Consider the following 12,683-nt stretch of genomic DNA (forward strand, 5'->3'; position numbering starts at 1 on the left):
TCTTATTGCTTAGTGTAGCAATGTGCTCTTTCTTCTGGACTGAAGAAAGTATTATTTCTGCAATACTTTTAGACTGCAGTGTTTTAGCCTCAGATGTTTGTGTAATGATTAGTGCTGTATTCTTCACCGTGATGGTAAACAGTGTGTGCTGCGGTGCAGTCGGTAGCCGAGGGTAGTGCAATTCATACTTACCTGGCAGGGGAGATACCATGATCAAGAAGGTGGTTCACCCAGGGCGAGGCTCAACCATTGCACTCCGGTTGTGCTGACCCCTGCGAATTCCCCAAATGTGGGAATCTCGACTGCATAATTTCTGGTAGTGGGGGACTGCGTTCGCGCTCTCCCCTGATATTCACTGTATTAAAATTAGATGCAATACTGCTCTGTTTCAAGATTATGTCGCGTTCATTCTGGTTAGTCTGTTTGTGCACCAACCGGTGAAATCAAGCAAGGTTGTGTGTACTCTATTGCTGGTCTAAAAAGCTACACTAGTGAGCAGAACATGGCACTGCAACATGCAGAAGTACAGCACAAGAAACAACACACGACAGGTCGTGCTGTGATAGGACAATAATCCATGCCAGAGTTACCAAACAGAAGTTGTGAGTCTCGGACAATTGCTTTTCTTGTCTTGGTAGTGTCTGGTTTATGCCATATATTTTCAACTTTGTTATAACGGATGTCACTGTGCTCCTAGCAAGGTTCAAAGCTTTGCTGATCTTTTACTAACCTTCTCTGTCCATCATAGATTGTGATTATGCAATTTCAAGTGACCTATATAAAGTTCAAAGTAGCTTTTTCTACCCTGTCCCTTATTCCCCAAAACAACGAATGGAATCAAAATGTCTTGTAGAGAAGTGGTTTTGTTTTGGTTGTAACTCTCCTCCTGACCTGCACACAGGGGGCGGGGCTAACTGTAGCAAGGCTTCAAGGCTTATTTTTACTGACTCTTATTGCTTAGTGTAGCAATGTGCTCTTTCTTCTGGACTGAAGAAAGTATTATTTCTGCAATACTTTTAGACTGCAGTGTTTTAGCCTCAGATGTTTGTGTAATGATTAGTGCTGTATTCTTCACCGTGATGGTAAACAGTGTGTGCTGCGGTGCAGTCGGTAGCCGAGGGTAGTGCAATTCATACTTACCTGGCAGGGGAGATACCATGATCAAGAAGGTGGTTCACCCAGGGCGAGGCTCAACCATTGCACTCCGGTTGTGCTGACCCCTGCGAATTCCCCAAATGTGGGAATCTCGACTGCATAATTTCTGGTAGTGGGGGACTGCGTTCGCGCTCTCCCCTGATATTCACTGTATTAAAATTAGATGCAATACTGCTCTTTTTCAAGATTATGTCGCGTTCATTCTGGTTAGTCTGTTTGTGCACCAACCGGTGAAATCAAGCAAGGTTGTGTGTACTCTATTGCTGGTTTAAAAAGCTACACTAGTGAGCAGAACATGGCACTGCAACATGCAGAAGTACAGCACAAGAAACAACACACGACAGGTCGTGCTGTGATAGGACAATAATCCATGCCAGAGTTACCAAACAGAAGTTGTGAGTCTCGGACAATTGCTTTTCTTGTCTTGGTAGTGTCTGGTTTATGCCATATATTTTCAACTTTGTTATAACGGATGTCACTGTGCTCCTAGCAAGGTTCAAAGCTTTGCTGATCTTTTACTAACCTTCTCTGTCCATCATAGATTGTGATTATGCAATTTCAAGTGACCTATATAAAGTTCAAAGTAGCTTTTTCTACCCTGTCCCTTATTCCCCAAAACAACGAATGGAATCAAAATGTCTTGTAGAGAAGTGGTTTTGTTTTGGTTGTAACTCTCCTCCTGACCTGCACACAGGGGGCGGGGCTAACTGTAGCAAGGCTTCAAGGCTTATTTTTACTGACTCTTATTGCTTAGTGTAGCAATGTGCTCTTTCTTCTGGACTGAAGAAAGTATTATTTCTGCAATACTTTTAGACTGCAGTGTTTTAGCCTCAGATGTTTGTGTAATGATTAGTGCTGTATTCTTCACCGTGATGGTAAACAGTGTGTGCTGCGGTGCAGTCGGTAGCCGAGGGTAGTGCAATTCATACTTACCTGGCAGGGGAGATACCATGATCAAGAAGGTGGTTCACCCAGGGCGAGGCTCAACCATTGCACTCCGGTTGTGCTGACCCCTGCGAATTCCCCAAATGTGGGAATCTCGACTGCATAATTTCTGGTAGTGGGGGACTGCGTTCGCGCTCTCCCCTGATATTCACTGTATTAAAATTAGATGCAATACTGCTCTGTTTCAAGATTATGTCGCGTTCATTCTGGTTAGTCTGTTTGTGCACCAACCGGTGAAATCAAGCAAGGTTGTGTGTACTCTATTGCTGGTCTAAAAAGCTACACTAGTGAGCAGAACATGGCACTGCAACATGCAGAAGTACAGCACAAGAAACAACACACGACAGGTCGTGCTGTGATAGGACAATAATCCATGCCAGAGTTACCAAACAGAAGTTGTGAGTCTCGGACAATTGCTTTTCTTGTCTTGGTAGTGTCTGGTTTATGCCATATATTTTCAACTTTGTTATAACGGATGTCACTGTGCTCCTAGCAAGGTTCAAAGCTTTGCTGATCTTTTACTAACCTTCTCTGTCCATCATAGATTGTGATTATGCAATTTCAAGTGACCTATATAAAGTTCAAAGTAGCTTTTTCTACCCTGTCCCTTATTCCCCAAAACAACGAATGGAATCAAAATGTCTTGTAGAGAAGTGGTTTTGTTTTGGTTGTAACTCTCCTCCTGACCTGCACACAGGGGGCGGGGCTAACTGTAGCAAGGCTTCAAGGCTTATTTTTACTGACTCTTATTGCTTAGTGTAGCAATGTGCTCTTTCTTCTGGACTGAAGAAAGTATTATTTCTGCAATACTTTTAGACTGCAGTGTTTTAGCCTCAGATGTTTGTGTAATGATTAGTGCTGTATTCTTCACCGTGATGGTAAACAGTGTGTGCTGCGGTGCAGTCGGTAGCCGAGGGTAGTGCAATTCATACTTACCTGGCAGGGGAGATACCATGATCAAGAAGGTGGTTCACCCAGGGCGAGGCTCAACCATTGCACTCCGGTTGTGCTGACCCCTGCGAATTCCCCAAATGTGGGAATCTCGACTGCATAATTTCTGGTAGTGGGGGACTGCGTTCGCGCTCTCCCCTGATATTCACTGTATTAAAATTAGATGCAATACTGCTCTGTTTCAAGATTATGTCGCGTTCATTCTGGTTAGTCTGTTTGTGCACCAACCGGTGAAATCAAGCAAGGTTGTGTGTACTCTATTGCTGGTCTAAAAAGCTACACTAGTGAGCAGAACATGGCACTGCAACATGCAGAAGTACAGCACAAGAAACAACACACGACAGGTCGTGCTGTGATAGGACAATAATCCATGCCAGAGTTACCAAACAGAAGTTGTGAGTCTCGGACAATTGCTTTTCTTGTCTTGGTAGTGTCTGGTTTATGCCATATATTTTCAACTTTGTTATAACGGATGTCACTGTGCTCCTAGCAAGGTTCAAAGCTTTGCTGATCTTTTACTAACCTTCTCTGTCCATCATAGATTGTGATTATGCAATTTCAAGTGACCTATATAAAGTTCAAAGTAGCTTTTTCTACCCTGTCCCTTATTCCCCAAAACAACGAATGGAATCAAAATGTCTTGTAGAGAAGTGGTTTTGTTTTGGTTGTAACTCTCCTCCTGACCTGCACACAGGGGGCGGGGCTAACTGTAGCAAGGCTTCAAGGCTTATTTTTACTGACTCTTATTGCTTAGTGTAGCAATGTGCTCTTTCTTCTGGACTGAAGAAAGTATTATTTCTGCAATACTTTTAGACTGCAGTGTTTTAGCCTCAGATGTTTGTGTAATGATTAGTGCTGTATTCTTCACCGTGATGGTAAACAGTGTGTGCTGCGGTGCAGTCGGTAGCCGAGGGTAGTGCAATTCATACTTACCTGGCAGGGGAGATACCATGATCAAGAAGGTGGTTCACCCAGGGCGAGGCTCAACCATTGCACTCCGGTTGTGCTGACCCCTGCGAATTCCCCAAATGTGGGAATCTCGACTGCATAATTTCTGGTAGTGGGGGGCTGCGTTCGCGCTCTCCCCTGATATTCACTGTATTAAAATTAGATGCAATACTGCTCTTTTTCAAGATTATGTCGCGTTCATTCTGGTTAGTCTGTTTGTGCACCAACCGGTGAAATCAAGCAAGGTTGTGTGTACTCTATTGCTGGTCTAAAAAGCTACACTAGTGAGCAGAACATGGCACTGCAACATGCAGAAGTACAGCACAAGAAACAACACACGACAGGTCGTGCTGTTATAGGACAATAATCCATGCCAGAGTTACCAAACAGAAGTTGTGAGTCTCGGACAATTGCTTTTCTTGTCTTGGTAGTGTCTGGTTTATGCCATATATTTTCAACTTTGTTATAACGGATGTCACTGTGCTCCTAGCAAGGTTCAAAGCTTTGCTGATCTTTTACTAACCTTCTCTGTCCATCATAGATTGTGATTATGCAATTTCAAGTGACCTATATAAAGTTCAAAGTAGCTTTTTCTACCCTGTCCCTTATTCCCCAAAACAACGAATGGAATCAAAATGTCTTGTAGAGAAGTGGTTTTGTTTTGGTTGTAACTCTCCTCCTGACCTGCACACAGGGGGCGGGGCTAACTGTAGCAAGGCTTCAAGGCTTATTTTTACTGACTCTTATTGCTTAGTGTAGCAATGTGCTCTTTCTTCTGGACTGAAGAAAGTATTATTTCTGCAATACTTTTAGACTGCAGTGTTTTAGCCTCAGATGTTTGTGTAATGATTAGTGCTGTATTCTTCACCGTGATGGTAAACAGTGTGTGCTGCGGTGCAGTCGGTAGCCGAGGGTAGTGCAATTCATACTTACCTGGCAGGGGAGATACCATGATCAAGAAGGTGGTTCACCCAGGGCGAGGCTCAACCATTGCACTCCGGTTGTGCTGACCCCTGCGAATTCCCCAAATGTGGGAATCTCGACTGCATAATTTCTGGTAGTGGGGGACTGCGTTCGCGCTCTCCCCTGATATTCACTGTATTAAAATTAGATGCAATACTGCTCTTTTTCAAGATTATGTCGCGTTCATTCTGGTTAGTCTGTTTGTGCACCAACCGGTGAAATCAAGCAAGGTTGTGTGTACTCTATTGCTGGTTTAAAAAGCTACACTAGTGAGCAGAACATGGCACTGCAACATGCAGAAGTACAGCACAAGAAACAACACACGACAGGTCGTGCTGTTATAGGACAATAATCCATGCCAGAGTTACCAAACAGAAGTTGTGAGTCTCGGACAATTGCTTTTCTTGTCTTGGTAGTGTCTGGTTTATGCCATATATTTTCAACTTTGTTATAACGGATGTCACTGTGCTCCTAGCAAGGTTCAAAGCTTTGCTGATCTTTTACTAACCTTCTCTGTCCATCATAGATTGTGATTATGCAATTTCAAGTGACCTATATAAAGTTCAAAGTAGCTTTTTCTACCCTGTCCCTTATTCCCCAAAACAACGAATGGAATCAAAATGTCTTGTAGAGAAGTGGTTTTGTTTTGGTTGTAACTCTCCTCCTGACCTGCACACAGGGGGCGGGGCTAACTGTAGCAAGGCTTCAAGGCTTATTTTTACTGACTCTTATTGCTTAGTGTAGCAATGTGCTCTTTCTTCTGGACTGAAGAAAGTATTATTTCTGCAATACTTTTAGACTGCAGTGTTTTAGCCTCAGATGTTTGTGTAATGATTAGTGCTGTATTCTTCACCGTGATGGTAAACAGTGTGTGCTGCGGTGCAGTCGGTAGCCGAGGGTAGTGCAATTCATACTTACCTGGCAGGGGAGATACCATGATCAAGAAGGTGGTTCACCCAGGGCGAGGCTCAACCATTGCACTCCGGTTGTGCTGACCCCTGCGAATTCCCCAAATGTGGGAATCTCGACTGCATAATTTCTGGTAGTGGGGGACTGCGTTCGCGCTCTCCCCTGATATTCACTGTATTAAAATTAGATGCAATACTGCTCTTTTTCAAGATTATGTCGCGTTCATTCTGGTTAGTCTGTTTGTGCACCAACCGGTGAAATCAAGCAAGGTTGTGTGTACTCTATTGCTGGTTTAAAAAGCTACACTAGTGAGCAGAACATGGCACTGCAACATGCAGAAGTACAGCACAAGAAACAACACACGACAGGTCGTGCTGTGATAGGACAATAATCCATGCCAGAGTTACCAAACAGAAGTTGTGAGTCTCGGACAATTGCTTTTCTTGTCTTGGTAGTGTCTGGTTTATGCCATATATTTTCAACTTTGTTATAACGGATGTCACTGTGCTCCTAGCAAGGTTCAAAGCTTTGCTGATCTTTTACTAACCTTCTCTGTCCATCATAGATTGTGATTATGCAATTTCAAGTGACCTATATAAAGTTCAAAGTAGCTTTTTCTACCCTGTCCCTTATTCCCCAAAACAACGAATGGAATCAAAATGTCTTGTAGAGAAGTGGTTTTGTTTTGGTTGTAACTCTCCTCCTGACCTGCACACAGGGGGCGGGGCTAACTGTAGCAAGGCTTCAAGGCTTATTTTTACTGACTCTTATTGCTTAGTGTAGCAATGTGCTCTTTCTTCTGGACTGAAGAAAGTATTATTTCTGCAATACTTTTAGACTGCAGTGTTTTAGCCTCAGATGTTTGTGTAATGATTAGTGCTGTATTCTTCACCGTGATGGTAAACAGTGTGTGCTGCGGTGCAGTCGGTAGCCGAGGGTAGTGCAATTCATACTTACCTGGCAGGGGAGATACCATGATCAAGAAGGTGGTTCACCCAGGGCGAGGCTCAACCATTGCACTCCGGTTGTGCTGACCCCTGCGAATTCCCCAAATGTGGGAATCTCGACTGCATAATTTCTGGTAGTGGGGGACTGCGTTCGCGCTCTCCCCTGATATTCACTGTATTAAAATTAGATACAATACTGCTCTGTTTCAAGATTATGTCGCGTTCATTCTGGTTAGTCTGTTTGTGCACCAACCGGTGAAATCAAGCAAGGTTGTGTGTACTCTATTGCTGGTCTAAAAAGCTACACTAGTGAGCAGAACATGGCACTGCAACATGCAGAAGTACAGCACAAGAAACAACACACGACAGGTCGTGCTGTGATAGGACAATAATCCATGCCAGAGTTACCAAACAGAAGTTGTGAGTCTCGGACAATTGCTTTTCTTGTCTTGGTAGTGTCTGGTTTATGCCATATATTTTCAACTTTGTTATAACGGATGTCACTGTGCTCCTAGCAAGGTTCAAAGCTTTGCTGATCTTTTACTAACCTTCTCTGTCCATCATAGATTGTGATTATGCAATTTCAAGTGACCTATATAAAGTTCAAAGTAGCTTTTTCTACCCTGTCCCTTATTCCCCAAAACAACGAATGGAATCAAAATGTCTTGTAGAGAAGTGGTTTTGTTTTGGTTGTAACTCTCCTCCTGACCTGCACACAGGGGGCGGGGCTAACTGTAGCAAGGCTTCAAGGCTTATTTTTACTGACTCTTATTGCTTAGTGTAGCAATGTGCTCTTTCTTCTGGACTGAAGAAAGTATTATTTCTGCAATACTTTTAGACTGCAGTGTTTTAGCCTCAGATGTTTGTGTAATGATTAGTGCTGTATTCTTCACCGTGATGGTAAACAGTGTGTGCTGCGGTGCAGTCGGTAGCCGAGGGTAGTGCAATTCATACTTACCTGGCAGGGGAGATACCATGATCAAGAAGGTGGTTCACCCAGGGCGAGGCTCAACCATTGCACTCCGGTTGTGCTGACCCCTGCGAATTCCCCAAATGTGGGAATCTCGACTGCATAATTTCTGGTAGTGGGGGACTGCGTTCGCGCTCTCCCCTGATATTCACTGTATTAAAATTAGATACAATACTGCTCTGTTTCAAGATTATGTCGCGTTCATTCTGGTTAGTCTGTTTGTGCACCAACCGGTGAAATCAAGCAAGGTTGTGTGTACTCTATTGCTGGTTTAAAAAGCTACACTAGTGAGCAGAACATGGCACTGCAACATGCAGAAGTACAGCACAAGAAACAACACACGACAGGTCGTGCTGTTATAGGACAATAATCCATGCCAGAGTTACCAAACAGAAGTTGTGAGTCTCGGACAATTGCTTTTCTTGTCTTGGTAGTGTCTGGTTTATGCCATATATTTTCAACTTTGTTATAACGGATGTCACTGTGCTCCTAGCAAGGTTCAAAGCTTTGCTGATCTTTTACTAACCTTCTCTGTCCATCATAGATTGTGATTATGCAATTTCAAGTGACCTATATAAAGTTCAAAGTAGCTTTTTCTACCCTGTCCCTTATTCCCCAAAACAACGAATGGAATCAAAATGTCTTGTAGAGAAGTGGTTTTGTTTTGGTTGTAACTCTCCTCCTGACCTGCACACAGGGGGCGGGGCTAACTGTAGCAAGGCTTCAAGGCTTATTTTTACTGACTCTTATTGCTTAGTGTAGCAATGTGCTCTTTCTTCTGGACTGAAGAAAGTATTATTTCTGCAATACTTTTAGACTGCAGTGTTTTAGCCTCAGATGTTTGTGTAATGATTAGTGCTGTATTCTTCACCGTGATGGTAAACAGTGTGTGCTGCGGTGCAGTCGGTAGCCGAGGGTAGTGCAATTCATACTTACCTGGCAGGGGAGATACCATGATCAAGAAGGTGGTTCACCCAGGGCGAGGCTCAACCATTGCACTCCGGTTGTGCTGACCCCTGCGAATTCCCCAAATGTGGGAATCTCGACTGCATAATTTCTGGTAGTGGGGGACTGCGTTCGCGCTCTCCCCTGATATTCACTGTATTAAAATTAGATACAATACTGCTCTGTTTCAAGATTATGTCGCGTTCATTCTGGTTAGTCTGTTTGTGCACCAACCGGTGAAATCAAGCAAGGTTGTGTGTACTCTATTGCTGGTCTAAAAAGCTACACTAGTGAGCAGAACATGGCACTGCAACATGCAGAAGTACAGCACAAGAAACAACACACGACAGGTCGTGCTGTGATAGGACAATAATCCATGCCAGAGTTACCAAACAGAAGTTGTGAGTCTCGGACAATTGCTTTTCTTGTCTTGGTAGTGTCTGGTTTATGCCATATATTTTCAACTTTGTTATAACGGATGTCACTGTGCTCCTAGCAAGGTTCAAAGCTTTGCTGATCTTTTACTAACCTTCTCTGTCCATCATAGATTGTGATTATGCAATTTCAAGTGACCTATATAAAGTTCAAAGTAGCTTTTTCTACCCTGTCCCTTATTCCCCAAAACAACGAATGGAATCAAAATGTCTTGTAGAGAAGTGGTTTTGTTTTGGTTGTAACTCTCCTCCTGACCTGCACACAGGGGGCGGGGCTAACTGTAGCAAGGCTTCAAGGCTTATTTTTACTGACTCTTATTGCTTAGTGTAGCAATGTGCTCTTTCTTCTGGACTGAAGAAAGTATTATTTCTGCAATACTTTTAGACTGCAGTGTTTTAGCCTCAGATGTTTGTGTAATGATTAGTGCTGTATTCTTCACCGTGATGGTAAACAGTGTGTGCTGCGGTGCAGTCGGTAGCCGAGGGTAGTGCAATTCATACTTACCTGGCAGGGGAGATACCATGATCAAGAAGGTGGTTCACCCAGGGCGAGGCTCAACCATTGCACTCCGGTTGTGCTGACCCCTGCGAATTCCCCAAATGTGGGAATCTCGACTGCATAATTTCTGGTAGTGGGGGACTGCGTTCGCGCTCTCCCCTGATATTCACTGTATTAAAATTAGATACAATACTGCTCTGTTTCAAGATTATGTCGCGTTCATTCTGGTTAGTCTGTTTGTGCACCAACCGGTGAAATCAAGCAAGGTTGTGTGTACTCTATTGCTGGTCTAAAAAGCTACACTAGTGAGCAGAACATGGCACTGCAACATGCAGAAGTACAGCACAAGAAACAACACACGACAGGTCGTGCTGTGATAGGACAATAATCCATGCCAGAGTTACCAAACAGAAGTTGTGAGTCTCGGACAATTGCTTTTCTTGTCTTGGTAGTGTCTGGTTTATGCCATATATTTTCAACTTTGTTATAACGGATGTCACTGTGCTCCTAGCAAGGTTCAAAGCTTTGCTGATCTTTTACTAACCTTCTCTGTCCATCATAGATTGTGATTATGCAATTTCAAGTGACCTATATAAAGTTCAAAGTAGCTTTTTCTACCCTGTCCCTTATTCCCCAAAACAACGAATGGAATCAAAATGTCTTGTAGAGAAGTGGTTTTGTTTTGGTTGTAACTCTCCTCCTGACCTGCACACAGGGGGCGGGGCTAACTGTAGCAAGGCTTCAAGGCTTATTTTTACTGACTCTTATTGCTTAGTGTAGCAATGTGCTCTTTCTTCTGGACTGAAGAAAGTATTATTTCTGCAATACTTTTAGACTGCAGTGTTTTAGCCTCAGATGTTTGTGTAATGATTAGTGCTGTATTCTTCACCGTGATGGTAAACAGTGTGTGCTGCGGTGCAGTCGGTAGCCGAGGGTAGTGCAATTCATACTTACCTGGCAGGGGAGATACCATGATCAAGAAGGTGGTTCACCCAGGGCGAGGCTCAACCATTGCACTCCGGTTGTGCTGACCCCTGCGAATTCCCCAAATGTGGGAATCTCGACTGCATAATTTCTGGTAGTGGGGGACTGCGTTCGCGCTCTCCCCTGATATTCACTGTATTAAAATTAGATGCAATACTGCTCTGTTTCAAGATTATGTCGCGTTCATTCTGGTTAGTCTGTTTGTGCACCAACCGGTGAAATCAAGCAAGGTTGTGTGTACTCTATTGCTGGTCTAAAAAGCTACACTAGTGAGCAGAACATGGCACTGCAACATGCAGAAGTACAGCACAAGAAACAACACACGACAGGTCGTGCTGTGATAGGACAATAATCCATGCCAGAGTTACCAAACAGAAGTTGTGAGTCTCGGACAATTGCTTTTCTTGTCTTGGTAGTGTCTGGTTTATGCCATATATTTTCAACTTTGTTATAACGGATGTCACTGTGCTCCTAGCAAGGTTCAAAGCTTTGCTGATCTTTTACTAACCTTCTCTGTCCATCATAGATTGTGATTATGCAATTTCAAGTGACCTATATAAAGTTCAAAGTAGCTTTTTCTACCCTGTCCCTTATTCCCCAAAACAACGAATGGAATCAAAATGTCTTGTAGAGAAGTGGTTTTGTTTTGGTTGTAACTCTCCTCCTGACCTGCACACAGGGGGCGGGGCTAACTGTAGCAAGGCTTCAAGGCTTATTTTTACTGACTCTTATTGCTTAGTGTAGCAATGTGCTCTTTCTTCTGGACTGAAGAAAGTATTATTTCTGCAATACTTTTAGACTGCAGTGTTTTAGCCTCAGATGTTTGTGTAATGATTAGTGCTGTATTCTTCACCGTGATGGTAAACAGTGTGTGCTGCGGTGCAGTCGGTAGCCGAGGGTAGTGCAATTCATACTTACCTGGCAGGGGAGATACCATGATCAAGAAGGTGGTTCACCCAGGGCGAGGCTCAACCATTGCACTCCGGTTGTGCTGACCCCTGCGAATTCCCCAAATGTGGGAATCTCGACTGCATAATTTCTGGTAGTGGGGGACTGCGTTCGCGCTCTCCCCTGATATTCACTGTATTAAAATTAGATGCAATACTGCTCTGTTTCAAGATTATGTCGCGTTCATTCTGGTTAGTCTGTTTGTGCACCAACCGGTGAAATCAAGCAAGGTTGTGTGTACTCTATTGCTGGTCTAAAAAGCTACACTAGTGAGCAGAACATGGCACTGCAACATGCAGAAGTACAGCACAAGAAACAACACACGACAGGTCGTGCTGTTATAGGACAATAATCCATGCCAGAGTTACCAAACAGAAGTTGTGAGTCTCGGACAATTGCTTTTCTTGTCTTGGTAGTGTCTGGTTTATGCCATATATTTTCAACTTTGTTATAACGGATGTCACTGTGCTCCTAGCAAGGTTCAAAGCTTTGCTGATCTTTTACTAACCTTCTCTGTCCATCATAGATTGTGATTATGCAATTTCAAGTGACCTATATAAAGTTCAAAGTAGCTTTTTCTACCCTGTCCCTTATTCCCCAAAACAACGAATGGAATCAAAATGTCTTGTAGAGAAGTGGTTTTGTTTTGGTTGTAACTCTCCTCCTGACCTGCACACAGGGGGCGGGGCTAACTGTAGCAAGGCTTCAAGGCTTATTTTTACTGACTCTTATTGCTTAGTGTAGCAATGTGCTCTTTCTTCTGGACTGAAGAAAGTATTATTTCTGCAATACTTTTAGACTGCAGTGTTTTAGCCTCAGATGTTTGTGTAATGATTAGTGCTGTATTCTTCACCGTGGTGGTAAACAGTGTGTGCTGCGGTGCAGTCGGTAGCCGAGGGTAGTGCAATTCATACTTACCTGGCAGGGGAGATACCATGATCAAGAAGGTGGTTCACCCAGGGCGAGGCTCAACCATTGCACTCCGGTTGTGCTGACCCCTGCGAATTCCCCAAATGTGGGAATCTCGACTGCATAATTTCTGGTAGTGGGGGACTGCGTTCGCGCTCTCCCCTGATATTCACTGT

General features: G+C 43.6%; 14 non-coding genes across 14 annotated transcripts; all 14 read left to right on the forward strand.

The window, feature by feature from the left end:
• The first annotated feature begins 184 nt into the window (after positions 1-184).
• Positions 185-348, forward strand: LOC128318658 (U1 spliceosomal RNA). The gene has a single exon (XR_008302095.1). It is a non-coding gene; the product is annotated as a U1 spliceosomal RNA (small nuclear RNA).
• A 784-nt stretch (positions 349-1,132) lies between these two features.
• On the forward strand, positions 1,133-1,296 carry LOC128318659 (U1 spliceosomal RNA). The gene has a single exon (XR_008302096.1). It is a non-coding gene; the product is annotated as a U1 spliceosomal RNA (small nuclear RNA).
• A 784-nt stretch (positions 1,297-2,080) lies between these two features.
• LOC128318660 (U1 spliceosomal RNA) lies at positions 2,081-2,244 on the forward strand. The gene has a single exon (XR_008302097.1). It is a non-coding gene; the product is annotated as a U1 spliceosomal RNA (small nuclear RNA).
• A 784-nt stretch (positions 2,245-3,028) lies between these two features.
• Positions 3,029-3,192, forward strand: LOC128318662 (U1 spliceosomal RNA). The gene has a single exon (XR_008302099.1). It is a non-coding gene; the product is annotated as a U1 spliceosomal RNA (small nuclear RNA).
• A 784-nt stretch (positions 3,193-3,976) lies between these two features.
• Positions 3,977-4,140, forward strand: LOC128318677 (U1 spliceosomal RNA). Its single transcript, XR_008302114.1, has one exon. It is a non-coding gene; the product is annotated as a U1 spliceosomal RNA (small nuclear RNA).
• A 784-nt stretch (positions 4,141-4,924) lies between these two features.
• Positions 4,925-5,088, forward strand: LOC117597749 (U1 spliceosomal RNA). The gene has a single exon (XR_004578498.1). It is a non-coding gene; the product is annotated as a U1 spliceosomal RNA (small nuclear RNA).
• Positions 5,089-5,872: 784 nt separating this feature from the next.
• LOC128318663 (U1 spliceosomal RNA) lies at positions 5,873-6,036 on the forward strand. Its single transcript, XR_008302100.1, has one exon. It is a non-coding gene; the product is annotated as a U1 spliceosomal RNA (small nuclear RNA).
• A 784-nt stretch (positions 6,037-6,820) lies between these two features.
• Positions 6,821-6,984, forward strand: LOC117597757 (U1 spliceosomal RNA). The gene has a single exon (XR_004578506.2). It is a non-coding gene; the product is annotated as a U1 spliceosomal RNA (small nuclear RNA).
• A 784-nt stretch (positions 6,985-7,768) lies between these two features.
• On the forward strand, positions 7,769-7,932 carry LOC117597748 (U1 spliceosomal RNA). The gene has a single exon (XR_004578497.1). It is a non-coding gene; the product is annotated as a U1 spliceosomal RNA (small nuclear RNA).
• Positions 7,933-8,716: 784 nt separating this feature from the next.
• LOC128318664 (U1 spliceosomal RNA) lies at positions 8,717-8,880 on the forward strand. The gene has a single exon (XR_008302101.1). It is a non-coding gene; the product is annotated as a U1 spliceosomal RNA (small nuclear RNA).
• A 784-nt stretch (positions 8,881-9,664) lies between these two features.
• On the forward strand, positions 9,665-9,828 carry LOC128318665 (U1 spliceosomal RNA). Its single transcript, XR_008302102.1, has one exon. It is a non-coding gene; the product is annotated as a U1 spliceosomal RNA (small nuclear RNA).
• A 784-nt stretch (positions 9,829-10,612) lies between these two features.
• Positions 10,613-10,776, forward strand: LOC128318666 (U1 spliceosomal RNA). The gene has a single exon (XR_008302103.1). It is a non-coding gene; the product is annotated as a U1 spliceosomal RNA (small nuclear RNA).
• Positions 10,777-11,560: 784 nt separating this feature from the next.
• Positions 11,561-11,724, forward strand: LOC128318667 (U1 spliceosomal RNA). The gene has a single exon (XR_008302104.1). It is a non-coding gene; the product is annotated as a U1 spliceosomal RNA (small nuclear RNA).
• A 784-nt stretch (positions 11,725-12,508) lies between these two features.
• LOC117597750 (U1 spliceosomal RNA) lies at positions 12,509-12,672 on the forward strand. The gene has a single exon (XR_004578499.1). It is a non-coding gene; the product is annotated as a U1 spliceosomal RNA (small nuclear RNA).
• The last annotated feature ends 11 nt before the right edge of the window (positions 12,673-12,683 follow it).

The sequence above is a fragment of the Pangasianodon hypophthalmus genome, chromosome 7, assembly GCF_027358585.1.
Source record: "Pangasianodon hypophthalmus isolate fPanHyp1 chromosome 7, fPanHyp1.pri, whole genome shotgun sequence".
NCBI classification, from domain to species: Eukaryota; Metazoa; Chordata; class Actinopteri; order Siluriformes; family Pangasiidae; genus Pangasianodon; species Pangasianodon hypophthalmus.